Raw genomic sequence first — 13,073 nt, 5'->3', positions numbered from 1 at the left:
GGAAGCAACCCAAGAGGGTGGAAAGGAGAAGGAGGCATCTCAAGGAAAATGCATTTAAGACAGAGAGGTCAAGGGCAACTGGCCTTGGTGTTCCTTGACACTTTCACTCTTAGGAATTGTCAGCTGAAGTGCCTGATTAACTCTCTCCATTAGAGCCAATGACTGCTTCCACCAAAGAGATCCAGTTCTATTTCACGGCTTGATCACCACAGCAGTGCAAGTCACAGGGGTGATGCTCCCAGGGCGGGAACTCAGCTGGTGTGCACCACACAGCTGGACCACTTATTACAGTACTGAACTACTGCACATGCGTTGACACAAAATCACTCCCAGATCTTTCTCCCACCCACTGCCTCAGCTGCTCCCACCCTTCGCCCAAACCCCCTAGCCCATCCCTACAACTCACAACTTACTAAATGGGCTAAGGCCTGGCACAGGAGAAGCCTTCTGCACCCTGATTTGGCACAGTAGGCGACTTCCACTCTCTTGGCCAAGGTCCGGGCCAGACCCATTGCTACATAGTTTTTGTAGTTGCTTAGACAGGCCCACCAGACTGCCCAGCACTGTGGAGCCTGCCAGTGGCCCGCAGGGACGGGCCACCCTCTGCAGGCCTGTGTCCACTGTCTGCCTCCAGGGGCCTGTTGCCTGCACAGTGAGCCCCACTGACCCCAGAGGAAGAACACAAGACGGGGAAGGGCTGCGAGTGCCCTGGCTCTCAGGCGGTGCTCACCTGCTTGGTGGGCTTGTCATGAAGATTTTTTTACTGCCCTTTTCTTGGCACCAGTCCTCTTAAAGCTTCCTCACCTAATAATGATGAAGCTCTTTAAACTCATCTCCAGTCTTTGTTTTTGATGATTTCCGTCCTCGGGGAGCTTCTTCACCCCCTGCGGGTCGTGCTGCACTCCAGTCTCTCCTTCATGTGTTCCCCGTCCTCAGATATCCACAGTGATAATCGCTGATCAGGTAATGGGCCGGGAGGAAGAAACACAATTAAAAGAAAGAAAGAGCCATTTAGGTGTTGCCGAGGAGAGAGTTGGGGTCAGGAGCGATATGAAGTTCTGTGAGCCATGTTCCCCAGGGTAAGGCCCCGAGGACGAAGAGCTGGCGTATCCCTAAAGGATCACCTGTAATATCCAGCATATGGCAAAGGGGAAAGGGGGGCCAAGGGTGCAACCCCCTCCAGGACCATCACTTGAACTTGGGCTTTAGCTTGCCTGCTAAGGAGGGGAAAGTGCCCCTTGAAAGCAATCAGTTCATCACAAGTAGCTAAGCCTCTGCTTTGGGATAATCATCAGTTTTTGCTTCTTAATGAGAAACATGGAATGACCAGGTTCAACAGAGTCCCCCCACCCTTCCATCCTTCCTGCCACTTCCTCATACTCCTTCATCATTAGAATTTTCTCATACCGCTGAAGAATCCGCAAAGAGGGAGCTTTGGAAGGACGCTGGGCTGCCCACCTGGAAAGCAAGAGTCTCACTCTGCCACATCAGCCTCGGGTGGCAGCCAGGGATTCCAGCTGTCAGCTTCCAGCCAGGGAGGAAGGGCTGTCAGCCAAAGTGGAAAAGCAGAAGGTCTCAGGGAAGTGAGGATGCGCTTAGGAATCACTCCCCACTCTGCTCCTAGGTTTAGCATCTCCAGTTCAATGCTGAGTACTTCCCATGTGCCAGAACTGTGAGAATAGCAGAAACTTCCTCTCAGGAAAAGCTTGTTGATTGGCTATAAGATGGCAAATATTAGCTTATCTGTAAAACAGTTGACAGTAAAAATGCTATGTGTTCACCAAATCTAGTTCATCTCTCTCTGGGCACATAGCTGAACATTTCCCAGCACCGCCTGCCGTGCTCACATGAATGAGCTCTGACTAATGGAACGTGGACACTGCTTCCAGGCCCAGCCTCTGAAACCTTTCCCACAACCCCTCATGCACTGTCTCTTCCTCCTCAGCCAGCTGGATGCAAAAACCAGCAGAGGACCCTGAGGTCCTACAGGAAGGGAGCCACTAGATGGAAGGATTCTGGGACCCTAAGAAACTACGTAAAACAGAGCCCCCAGCCCAATACACACAAACACGCACATGTACACTCACAGACGCCACATTGGACTGGGATATAAACAAAAAATAATCTTATTGGGTTAACCCATTGAAATTTTGGAGTTGTTTGTCACAGAAGCTAGTATTACTCTCTTTAACATAGATTTAATCAGCAGGCAGATAAGGTAAGACATTTGAGTACCTAGTTCTGTGCCTGACAAGCAGTAGGTGCCTGGCGCTGGGCTAGAAACATAGTAGGTGCTCAGTGACTGAGGGTCAGTAGACATGGAGGCAGCTGCTTTTCTGCAAGTCCCCTGACACAGAATCTTTGTCGACATGAGCCTTCGTTGCTGATGAGAGGGAAGAAGCTCCCAAATGGAGAGCCAGTGAAAATACAGAGACAGATCCATAGGAAAAGCTGAAGAAAAAGGCAGATGGCAACAATGTCAGACGGCATAGTCCCTGTATACCTTCCTATCTGACTTCGTCCTGACTTTGGTAAGTAGTCTGGACCTGCCAGCTTCTTTCGGTCCCAGCTGCTCTTCAGGTCCTCTCTCTGTCACATGGTCTGCTAGGTGTTCTTTGGTTCTGACTCTTACCTACAATAATCCTTCCTTCCTGGCCTCTGCCTGGCTGCTAGATCCACCCACCCGGACTCATTCATAAAGTACTTACTATATGCAAGGCACTGCACTAAACATGGAGCAAGGAAGGGAGGGTGGGAGTGGCCAGCACCAGTATAAAGCAACAAAGGGGGTCCAGTGTCTACAGCAAAAGCAAGAACAATGATGAAACTAAGTGTCAGCCTGCTTTTTATTATCACCCTGTGAAGGCAATCCTAAATAAAGCCGGGAATGAGAAATCCTTCCTGTCCAGACAACCCCCCCCAATGCACACACCCTCCCCTGTCACACCACTGGCTGAAGATCCAGTGTCACATACAACATGATCGCTGCCTTCAGGCTGCCTGCGGTCCAGCAGCAGGGACAACAGCTGAATGAGTGAATAGTGTGGGGAGCAATCAACATCAGGGAAAGCTCCCCAAAGAAATATTACTGGAGCTTAATTCACAGGACCAGAGCTAGGATACCACAGATGAGGAAGGAACACCACGCACCATGACCAGAGACATGAGGCCACAGGATGCCACCAGGAGATGACAAATGGCTTCCTGCGGATGGAGGAAAAGGCGCGCCTGGGCAAACCGTTACCAGTCAGGCCAGCAGAAGTCGGTTCCACAAGAGCAGTGAGAAATCAGCAAAGCATTATTTCTCTTTTTTATAACTTTATTGAGATATAATTCAAATAACACACAACTCACCCACTAAAAGTGTACAATTCAGTGGCTTATTATATGTTCACTGAGTTTTGCATCCACCACCCTCATTAATCTGGAACTTTTTGATCACCCCCAGAAGAAACCCTGTTCCCCTTAGCTATCACTCCCCAACGCTCTTAGGTGTATCTCTAGAAGCAGCAGTGGGTTTTTTAAACAGGAAAGTGAAAAATTAGATTCCATTTTTAAAAGATCCCTCCCTGACCTACCATTGCCTATGGCCTGACATTGACACAGATGCACACACACCCCACTCTCACCAACCTCATGAGTAAGTGTGAGGCCCTTGCCTTCAGCCCCATGGGCCTTACCTCTCACGAGCTGCCACCACTCAAAGGCTTTGTACCTGCACACCAGGCCCTGCTTTCTAGCTTCATAAGAAATACCTGAGGGGGAGCTTAGCAGCGATGAACTTAGCAAGTTCACACCTTTGGGTTCTGCTTTCTCTGGCTGGATTTGGTGAACCTGTCCTCCAAGATTTTCCACCTCTTGGCCTATCCATTACCTCTAGTGGTTAAGTCCCTACCTGTCCACATACTCCTTTCTTACTTCCCTACCATGTCAAACCCATACCACTCCCCCTTCCCCAAGAAGGGCAGAGCCTCATGGTTATTGACAAAAACAGCAGTGACCCACTATAGGGCAAATGAAAGTCCCTATGGCCAGAATCCTCACCTGACCCTAAACTACTTGATGATGTAGTTGGCCTACTTCTAGGCTACTGCTTCCACATGTTGGCAATGTGCTATTATTGTCAGTGTAACTATATGAAGAGCTCCACTCAGTGTTGTGCCTGCGGGCAGAGACAGAGACAGTTTGTGAACACCCCAGAGGCAGATGTGATTCCAGCACTCAACTTGCCCTGACCATGAGAATAAAGCTTGGTATAAACCCTTTTACACCTAACGTTCCTTTGTTGTTATTTGGTCTCACTGAATCCAGAGTGAACTTGCCCGGGTTCCAATAAACCTCAGGTGAGCCAATTGGCATAGTTGGCAGATTCACTGCAGACAGAAAAAAAAAAAAAAATGGAACAAGCTGCCTTCATGAGAGGGATGCTTCAGCAGGCTGTCCCTGTGGATGGGGAGATACTCAGGTATCCCCCAGTAGGCATGTGGTCTGAGGTGGCTTGCCTCCTAGAGGATTGGGCCCCTCCCCAGGACTGGTGGAGAAGATGGAGGTGACACCTGAGGCAGTAGAAGAGGCCCTCTGCAAAATAGGGAATTCCTTAAAGAAACAGTGCCTGCAAGGTGGCGGGAACCATGGGTTGGCTATTCCTCACATTAGGAAGAGCCATAAAGGAGAAGAATGTGCTCCTGCGAGAAGCACAAGAAAAGGTAAAGGTCATGAAGGAAGAAAAAATTCACTGATGATTGAGAAGGCATAGTTATGCAATGCAATGGAGACAGGAAAGGATGTAATGGCAACACAAGGAGAGACAGCACAAGAATTAAGGCTGCAAGGTGCTGTGGAGGAAGTAAAATATTTGTTTAGGAATGAGATGGCATGGCTATGAGGCACTGTGGAGGAGGCAAATGCCATGAAGGAGGACAGAACCTTGTGAGAGGCATGGAACAGACAGCACAAGAGTGTGAGCCATGACGTACTGTGGAGGAGGTAAAAGATTTGTTGAAGAATGAAATGGTGTTGCTGCGAGGCACTGTGGAAGAGGTAAAGACCATGAAGGAGAAGGATGTACCCCTGCAAGAAGGCTGAGAGGACGCAAGTGAGAACATGAGCTTCGAGCTATTGAGGAAAGGGTAAGAGAGCTGTTGAAGACTAAGGCAGCATCACTGTGAGGCACTGTGGGAAAGGTACAGGATGTGGCAGAGGAGGCACTCTGGAATGAGAAAGCTGCCAGCAGCCCCAGAAAAGGTGGAGGAGCCAGGGGAGAGCAAGGAGGTAGAGGCAGGGCTGGAGGAACCAGCCCCTCCTCTATTGAAATTCTGCCCAGTTGTAGTCAAGAAAATAAAGATGCAGCAACCACAGGTTTCTCTGGGAGAGGTGCGGCCCCCTCCTCAGGTCGAATAGCACTCTCAGCTCCACCCTATACACAAGCGTAGCTGGTGCATTTGGGCTCCCAGTTTCAGCAGAAGCCCTCAGAGCCTATGTCAGCCTGACTTGTGTGCCTTTGGGATGTAGGGGTGGAAGAGATCATTCTGACTGGATCAGAGATGGGAAAGCTGGCTTCCCTGACAACTCATCCTGCCTTGTGGCAGCAACTGCAGAATGAACACCAGACCCTAGGGAATCATTCACTTCTCAAATGGGTAATGGCTGCACTTGGCACTGTATGGCCCAATCAGGGTGACTTGCCATATTCCCCCACTAGAGAGCAGATGCATACTGAGTTATACTGAGCTGTTAGGGGAGTTAAGCATAAAAAATGCCATTTATAACCCAGGAAATTATGGCCTGGATGAGGAGCTGTTTGTGGCAGGGATAAGTGATACAGTGTGGCAAACGGCTTCCCTATCTCTCTTTGGGCCTTTAGTGTCCATTCTTGTCCCTCACTTAGGACAGCGCATAAAGGCAGTCACCCATACTGTGGCAGATTTGTGGGAGGCAGAAGCAATGCGGGCATGGAAGAAAGTGTGGTCCGCTATGGAAAGGAAGGGCTTAAAGGGCCCTGTGAAGGTCATAAGGACCCAGATACGAGTTAATTTAAAGGGGGAGGAACAGAGAGAAATAGGATGGGAAGTCAAATAAAATCTTACTGGAGTTGTGGCAACAATTGAAGCTGGAGCAGCAGTTTCAGCCTCTGAGGACCAAGAGGTGGAGGCCAGAGACAGAGCCACATGCCCAGCCAGTGTGTCTGTAAGACTTTCTACTAGAGAGTGAGCCAAACTCACCTGAACCTGCACAGGAAAATGACTGGGTGACACAGTTTGACTGAGAGGAGCATTGAGGCACCCGCCTTGGGAGACAAGATCAGGACCACAGGCCACATGTTGAAATATTAATTCATTGGTCCCTAGTGAATGTACAATGTGTCCTGGCTCTGGTAGACATAGGAGCTGAATGCTCACTGATTTATGGCCACCCTAAGTGGTTTCCCAGGATACTCGTTGTTATAGACGGATCTGGGGGTAAGGCTAGCAGAGTGAAATAAGCCCAAATCCCACTGGGAATAGGGCATCTACCCCCAAAGGAATATACTGTGCTTCTCTCTCCCATCCATGAATATATTTTGGGGATAGATATCCTTCAGGGTCTATGGTTACAGACCACTGCTGGTGAGTTCAGACTAAGCATACATGTGGTGAAGGCAATTCTAAGGGGACATGCTAAGCATCCACCTGTAGCTTTGCCTGTGCCTCCATTGGTGACTAATACCAAGCAATACAAATTGCCTGGAGGGCATAAAGAAATTGGAGAACTCTCCAGGAACTGTAGAAGGTGGGTATTATAAAGGCCACCCATGGCCCTTTTAATTCCTTGGTGTGGCCAGTAAAAAAGCCAGATGGCTCCTGGCGTATGACTGTGGATTACAGAGAACTGAATAAAGTCATACCCCCATGCATGCTGCCATCCCCTGTACTGCAGACCTGATGGATACCCTCCGACATGAACTAGGGACATATCATTATATTGTATATTTTGTTAATGCCTTCTTTTCCATTTAAATAGAACAGGAAAGTCAGGAACAGTTTGCCTTCATGTAGGAAGGACAACAATGGATTTTCATTGTCCTTCCACAGGGATACTTCCACAGTCCCAACATCTGTCAGACTTGTAGCTCAGGACTTAGCAAAATGGGAGAAACTGCCAACAGTGCAGCTATACCATTACGTTGATGATACCATGCTTACTTATGATTCTTTTGCAGACCTAGAAGGTGTAGCACCTAGATGCTGCAATATCTACAGGAGGAAGGATGGGCTGGCTGTAAGCAGCACCAAGGTTCAGGGACCTGGTTTGTCAGTCAAGTTTTTGGGGGTTGTCTGGTCAGATAAGACCAAAGTTATCCCAGAAGCAGTCATAGATAAAGTCCAAGCCTTCCCCAACCCTACTACTGTGGCATTATTACAAGAGGTTTTCGGTCTTTTAGACTACCAGAGAGTGTTTATCCTGCACTTGGCACAAATTCTGAAGCTCTTTTACCATTTGGTATGAAAGGGCATCAGGTGGAACTGAAATGAGACATGTACGTCTGCTTTTAGCACTGCAAAACAGGCAGCCAAGGCTGTGCAGACCTGAGTGTGATAGACTGCTCAAGGCCCCATGAGCTGGATGTTAATGTGACCAAAGATGGCTATGGCTGGGGTCTCTGTCAGTGGCTTGGATGAACTCATCAACCTATTGATTCTGGTCACACCTCTGGAAAGGAGCAGAGGTATAGTGTACCTTAATAGATAAACAATTGGCTGCCGTGTTCCACACCGTGCTGGCTATACAAGTCATCGCCAGAACAGCCCCAGTAAGGTAATAACCACCTATCCTATAGTGGGGTGGATATGAAGCTGGACTCAAAGCCATGGAGTGGCGTGGCCCAGATGCCTACACTGGCCAAATGGGGTGCACACCTACACCAGCAGACCACCCTCTCTACTATCCCTTGAGTGAAGAACTCCACCACTTACTGGGGCCAATTACTTATACCAGTGAAAGGCAGGAATAACTTGCTTTAGAGCCATTAGTAACAGAGAGCCCTTACTGGGAGCCCCTATACCAGAATATGCATGGCACACAGAAGACTCCAGCCATGGGCAGCCTCTGAAATGGAGGGCAATAGCTTTCCATCCTAAGACTGAGACAGTATGAATGGAAGACGGTGAGGGGAAGAGCAGTCAATGGGCACAGTGCAGGCAGTGTGTGGCTTGTGACCAGCCAGGTGCTCTCACCTACAGTTTTCTGCAGTGACAGCTGGGCCATCGATCAAGGCTTGACTCTGTGGCTACCAACATGGTACCATGCTAACTAGTTGGTTAGTCACTGACCCCTCTGTAGGCAAGAGTTGTGGCAAGACTTATGGGTCTCTGGTCAAGCTAAAACAGTTATACTATGTCACGTGACAGACACAGCTGCTAGATTTCTGGTTGCCTTTACTGTGCATTGTGCAGACCAGCAGATGACCAAAAGAGGCCTGTGTCTCTTTGCAGCTTATGGCCAACCAAAGGTAATTGAGAGTGATCAAGGCACCCATTTTATTGGACATACACTACAAGAAGGGGAGTAACAACTAGGGATAGTGGAAGTTTCACATACCATGTAATCCTACCAGGGCAAGTATGATAGGGAGGTACAATGGTTTGTTAAAATCTGGCCTGAGGTCAAACACCAATAGTCTATGGTGAAGGCCAGTCTGTTATGGACAGTGGTGTGAAATTTGAATAAAAAGCCCCAGAAAGGGACATTGAACCCCATAGACATGCTAACACACATTGCAGCCTCCCCTATACAGATGTAAGTACAAATATTTGACGCCAGGGTTTGATCACCAGAATAGTACCTTGTTACCAGGACCAAGTTCAATAAACCCAAGACTCCATTCAGTAGACATGACCTTGAACATTCAGCACACTGACCAGCAATGGCTGGCCCTCCTGGCGCCTTGGGGAAGAGGTCTGGAGGCTGGCCTCTTATGTTTTCCTGGAGTAATGACAGAGTGGCCCCCAAAGATCATGGTAGTATGCCTTAAACAGTTGGAAGGCAGGAGCATCTTACCAGGGAGTTTTGTTTTATCATTAAGGCCAGTGCATGCACCTCCAGTAGCACTATACATAGACCCCTCAGTAACCCCCACAGGGAGAGGGATAAAGGTATAGTATACTAGACCTGGATAGGACTCCCTTCCTGTCACTGTTCTATCACAGGACCACTCTCTAGTATGCAACCTACATGATGGACAAGGTTTGCCTATGTTAATGTCATTAAAATGCGTGCCTTATTGCCTTAAAGGTTAATCTCCTCTAATGTCTTTGTGGATTGGGCACACACCCTAGCAAAAACTGCCACTCACTGGATGTGCATGGAGATCCCTATCAGTACCACTACTGGCCTCCCATGGAAAGTGCAAATCATGAACTGGGACTGGTTTGAATACAACTAGAATGACCACTTGGTGGCAATCGATCTCCTCAGGCTTGAGGATAATTATAAATTTTGTTGTTATCTGTATCATAATTTTTGTCATTATCTGTTTGTTGTTGTTATCTTCTGTTGCTGTTGTGGAATCTGGTTACAATGTTCCAGCTTTCTCACACAGGGACCATCACAGAAGATTGAGGGCATGTAGACTGGAAGGTGAGAATCCTGGAGGGGTGGAGTGTAGGGAAAATGGAAGTTCCTATGGCCAGGATCCTCACCTGACCCTAAACTACTTAATGATGTAATTGGCCTACTGCTAGGCTGATGCTTACATACCTGTTGGCAATGAGCTATTATTGTCAGTATTACTATATAAAGAGCTCTGCCTAGCACTCTGCCTGGAGGCAGAGACAGAGATGGTTTGCAAATGCCCCAGAGGCAGACATGATTCCAGCACTTGACCTGCCACAGAGGCAGACATGATTTGCAAATGCCAGCAGTTGACCTGCCACCATGAGAATTAAGCGTAGTATAAACCCTTTTACCCCTAACATTCCATTTCTGTTATTCAGTCTCACCAAATCTAGAGTGAATTGCCCTGGGGCAATCTCCTTCAAGAGACACTCATGCAGTGTTAATCACTTACAGAAGTCCCTGGAATTCTCTCAGAACCCACCTGCAGAGACAATATTATTGTCCTCATTTTAGAAATGTGGAAACTGAGGCTTGCAGAGTTAGTTTAAGTGCTGTTCCTAAGGATCCACAGCAGGTGAATGACAGAGCCAAACTCCCACCTTAAGGGGAGAGATGCAGTCAGCAATTAGGACCACCTTCAGTTGCAGGGAACAAAACTCTCATGCACCAGCTTTGGCAAATGATTTTTCTCACCTAACAATAGGTTCAAGGAAGGAAATGTACAGCACAGTGGCAGTGCCAGCTAAGTCCCAAGGCTCCTCATTTCTTTCTGCTTTGCCATAGACTTCCCTTCCACTGTATCCTTAGGAATTTGTAACATGCCTGCTACAAACATAATACTGACAATAATAACTCATTGCCAACAGGTGTGTAAGCATCAACCTAGCAGTAGGCCAATTGCATCATCAAGTAGTTTAGGGTCAGGTGAGGATCCTGGCCATAGGAACTTCCATTTTCCCTACACTCCACCCCTCCAGGATTCTCACCTTCCAGTCTACATGCCCTTCGAATGGGGCTTTCAGTTTCATGATCAAAATTCCTACTCCAGATCCTGTAGTTGCTGTTGTTTTTTATCAGAAAAGCAATGGTTTTCCCAGAAGCCCCATTCAGTAGACTTCCCTTCCACTGTATCCTTAGGAATTTGTAACATGCCTGCTACAAATAAAATTAACATCTGTTACCAAGGGAAAGGGGGACAGAGGCTACTGGGTAGGGAACCTGCAGTGGCCTCTCACACTCAATCTGTGCTGCTCAAGGCATGCTGCCCAGCCGCCTCCCCCACACTCCGAGACACACTGGGCTAAACCACAGGTGGGGCCTGGAGCTTCAGGAGGCAGAAGAACTTGATCATCAGCCATTATTGACTGAATGCATCCTCCCCTGGGCAAGGGGAGGAGGTGGTTATTTTCTTCGGTTCAGCTACTAGGGACAAGTCCTCACTCTGGAAAGAGTTAGAAAGCCCTGGGAATACACCAATGCTCAACTTGCCAGTACTCACAGCTCCTGTAGGACTTAATGGAAAAGGATCTGATGGACTCATTCCCAGGCCTGCCACAAAGCACTTCTACAGAAACTTCAGACTCTCAAAAGGGCTCAAGAATAAATTATGTATTGATCACCATCTCAAGATGAATGAGAAGATCACATAAGTGTAATTGCTGAGCAGCACCAACCTGGAAGCAGGAGCTCGAGGGCAAGGGGAGATATGGGCGAGACAGGAAGAAAAGGGACCTCTTAGATGACAATAAAATATAGAGTTCTAGAAACATCTGCATGTAGAGGCATTAACTTTACAGTACATACATCTACCTTGTCTTCTGTTCCCTCTGGCTGAGTAGGCCTTGTGACTGAAGAAGACTGACTATGTGATATTTTCACAAAACAAAAGAGCCTCGGCCCGTTGGGTCCCCCCACCAAGCAGGCCAGGCCCATCCTCCTGAGGCCCGGTCACCTGAGGTTATGGCACTAAGGCACCATCCCCACATGACATGCTTCTAAACAAGGCACCTTCTCTCTGGACCTGATTGCCCTCCCCTTCTCTGAAGATCAAGCCTATGAGAAGCCTTGCTAAGCACTAAATCATCTTGGGTTCTTAGCAAATATTCTTCAACATGGAGATGCTGGGGGTAGGAGTGGGGGAATGTAATGCTCCATGGGAAGTACTATGCCTTAGAAAGACAGCATCCCTGGGTTCTAGACCTGCATTCTAGACTCACAACGAGAATGCCTGGCCATCCATTGGTCATCTGATCCATAAAATCAGGATTTTAATTAGTGGAGATTAAAGATCACTTCCGGCTCTAATTCTCTGATTGTATTCAAGTCTGTAGTATCTCAGAAAATGTGAATTCATCAAAGTTTTTCATGACAATAACCTTGGAGTGGTTACCACAACCTCTGGCCAAGTACTTTAGCCTGGTAACCCTTAACCCTCACAGCAATCCTGTTGTGGAGTCAGTAGGTTTTAACAGCTCCAATCTACTGGTGAAGTAACTGGCACAGAGGTAAGTAGTCAACCACTACCTTTCCACACAGATTCTTCAAGGCATTGTCAAGTTCAGGAGCCAGACACTTCTGATTCCCCGACTCCACCCCATCCAAACCTGCTTCTCCAAGTCTCCTCCTGCTCAGTAAGTGGCAGCTCTTTCTTGCTGATCCCAGACCAAAAGCCTTGAAGTTTCTCCCACCTCCAGTTCACCACAAATCATGTCAGCTTTGGTCTCAAAATAGATCTGGAACTCACTGTTTCTTACCACCTCCAGCAGGACCACACTAGTCTAAGCCTTCATTATGTGTTGTCTGGACCACTGCAAGAGCCTTCTTACTGGTCTCCCCATCACATATACACACCTGCACACATGTGAGCACATGAATATGCATGCACATCGGTGCATACACATGCCACATGCACACACACAGAGTATTTTCTCTATACCACAGTCAGCATGAATCTTTGCAAATGTAAGCCATAGTTTGTCATTCCTCTGCTCAAAACTTCCCTGGGCTTCCTGTCTCACTGAGGATAAAATTCAAAGTCCTTATTCTGGCCTCAAGGGTCCTCCAAGGTCTCAGCCATGCCAACCTCCCTGATCTCCCCTCCGCTCTCCCCAAGGCTCCTCCACAGCCAATGTTGGCCCCTTCTCTCCTCTTCAGTTACACCAGGCATCTTCCTGTCTCAGCCCCTGCCTGGCCTGCCTTCCCCCAGATATCCAACATCTTGCTTCAACACTTCATTCCAGTCTGCACTGTACCAAGAAGACTGTCTGAATACAATATGGCACCTCCCTCATCTGTATGTGCCCCCAGCTTGGTTCACCTTTCTCGTTAGCACAGATCTCCACCTGATGTGTTTTATACCATGTTTATTTCAGTGTCCTTCTCCCCCTTCCAGAGATAAGCCCTATAAGCACAAAGACTGTGTCTAGTGTGCCCACTGTTAACTCCCAGGGACTAAAAGAGTGCCTAGCATTTTAAAAATC

At 47.9% G+C, this 13,073-nt stretch overlaps 1 long non-coding RNA gene across 1 annotated transcript in view; it reads right to left on the bottom strand.

Moving 5' to 3' along the window:
• The window catches only part of LOC140846827 (uncharacterized), a 70,334-nt gene that overhangs the window by 22,892 nt on the left and 34,369 nt on the right, over positions 1-13,073 (bottom strand). Inside the window, exon 2 of the long non-coding RNA XR_012126269.1 lies at positions 805-955. This is a non-coding gene — a long non-coding RNA (uncharacterized lncRNA). The remainder of the gene's footprint in view (positions 1-804; positions 956-13,073) is intronic.

Source organism: Manis javanica, chromosome 16, assembly GCF_040802235.1.
Source record: "Manis javanica isolate MJ-LG chromosome 16, MJ_LKY, whole genome shotgun sequence".
NCBI classification, from domain to species: domain Eukaryota; kingdom Metazoa; phylum Chordata; class Mammalia; order Pholidota; family Manidae; genus Manis; species Manis javanica.
Note: the sequence above shows the minus strand (reverse complement) of the source record. Positions and strands in the feature narration are given on the sequence as shown.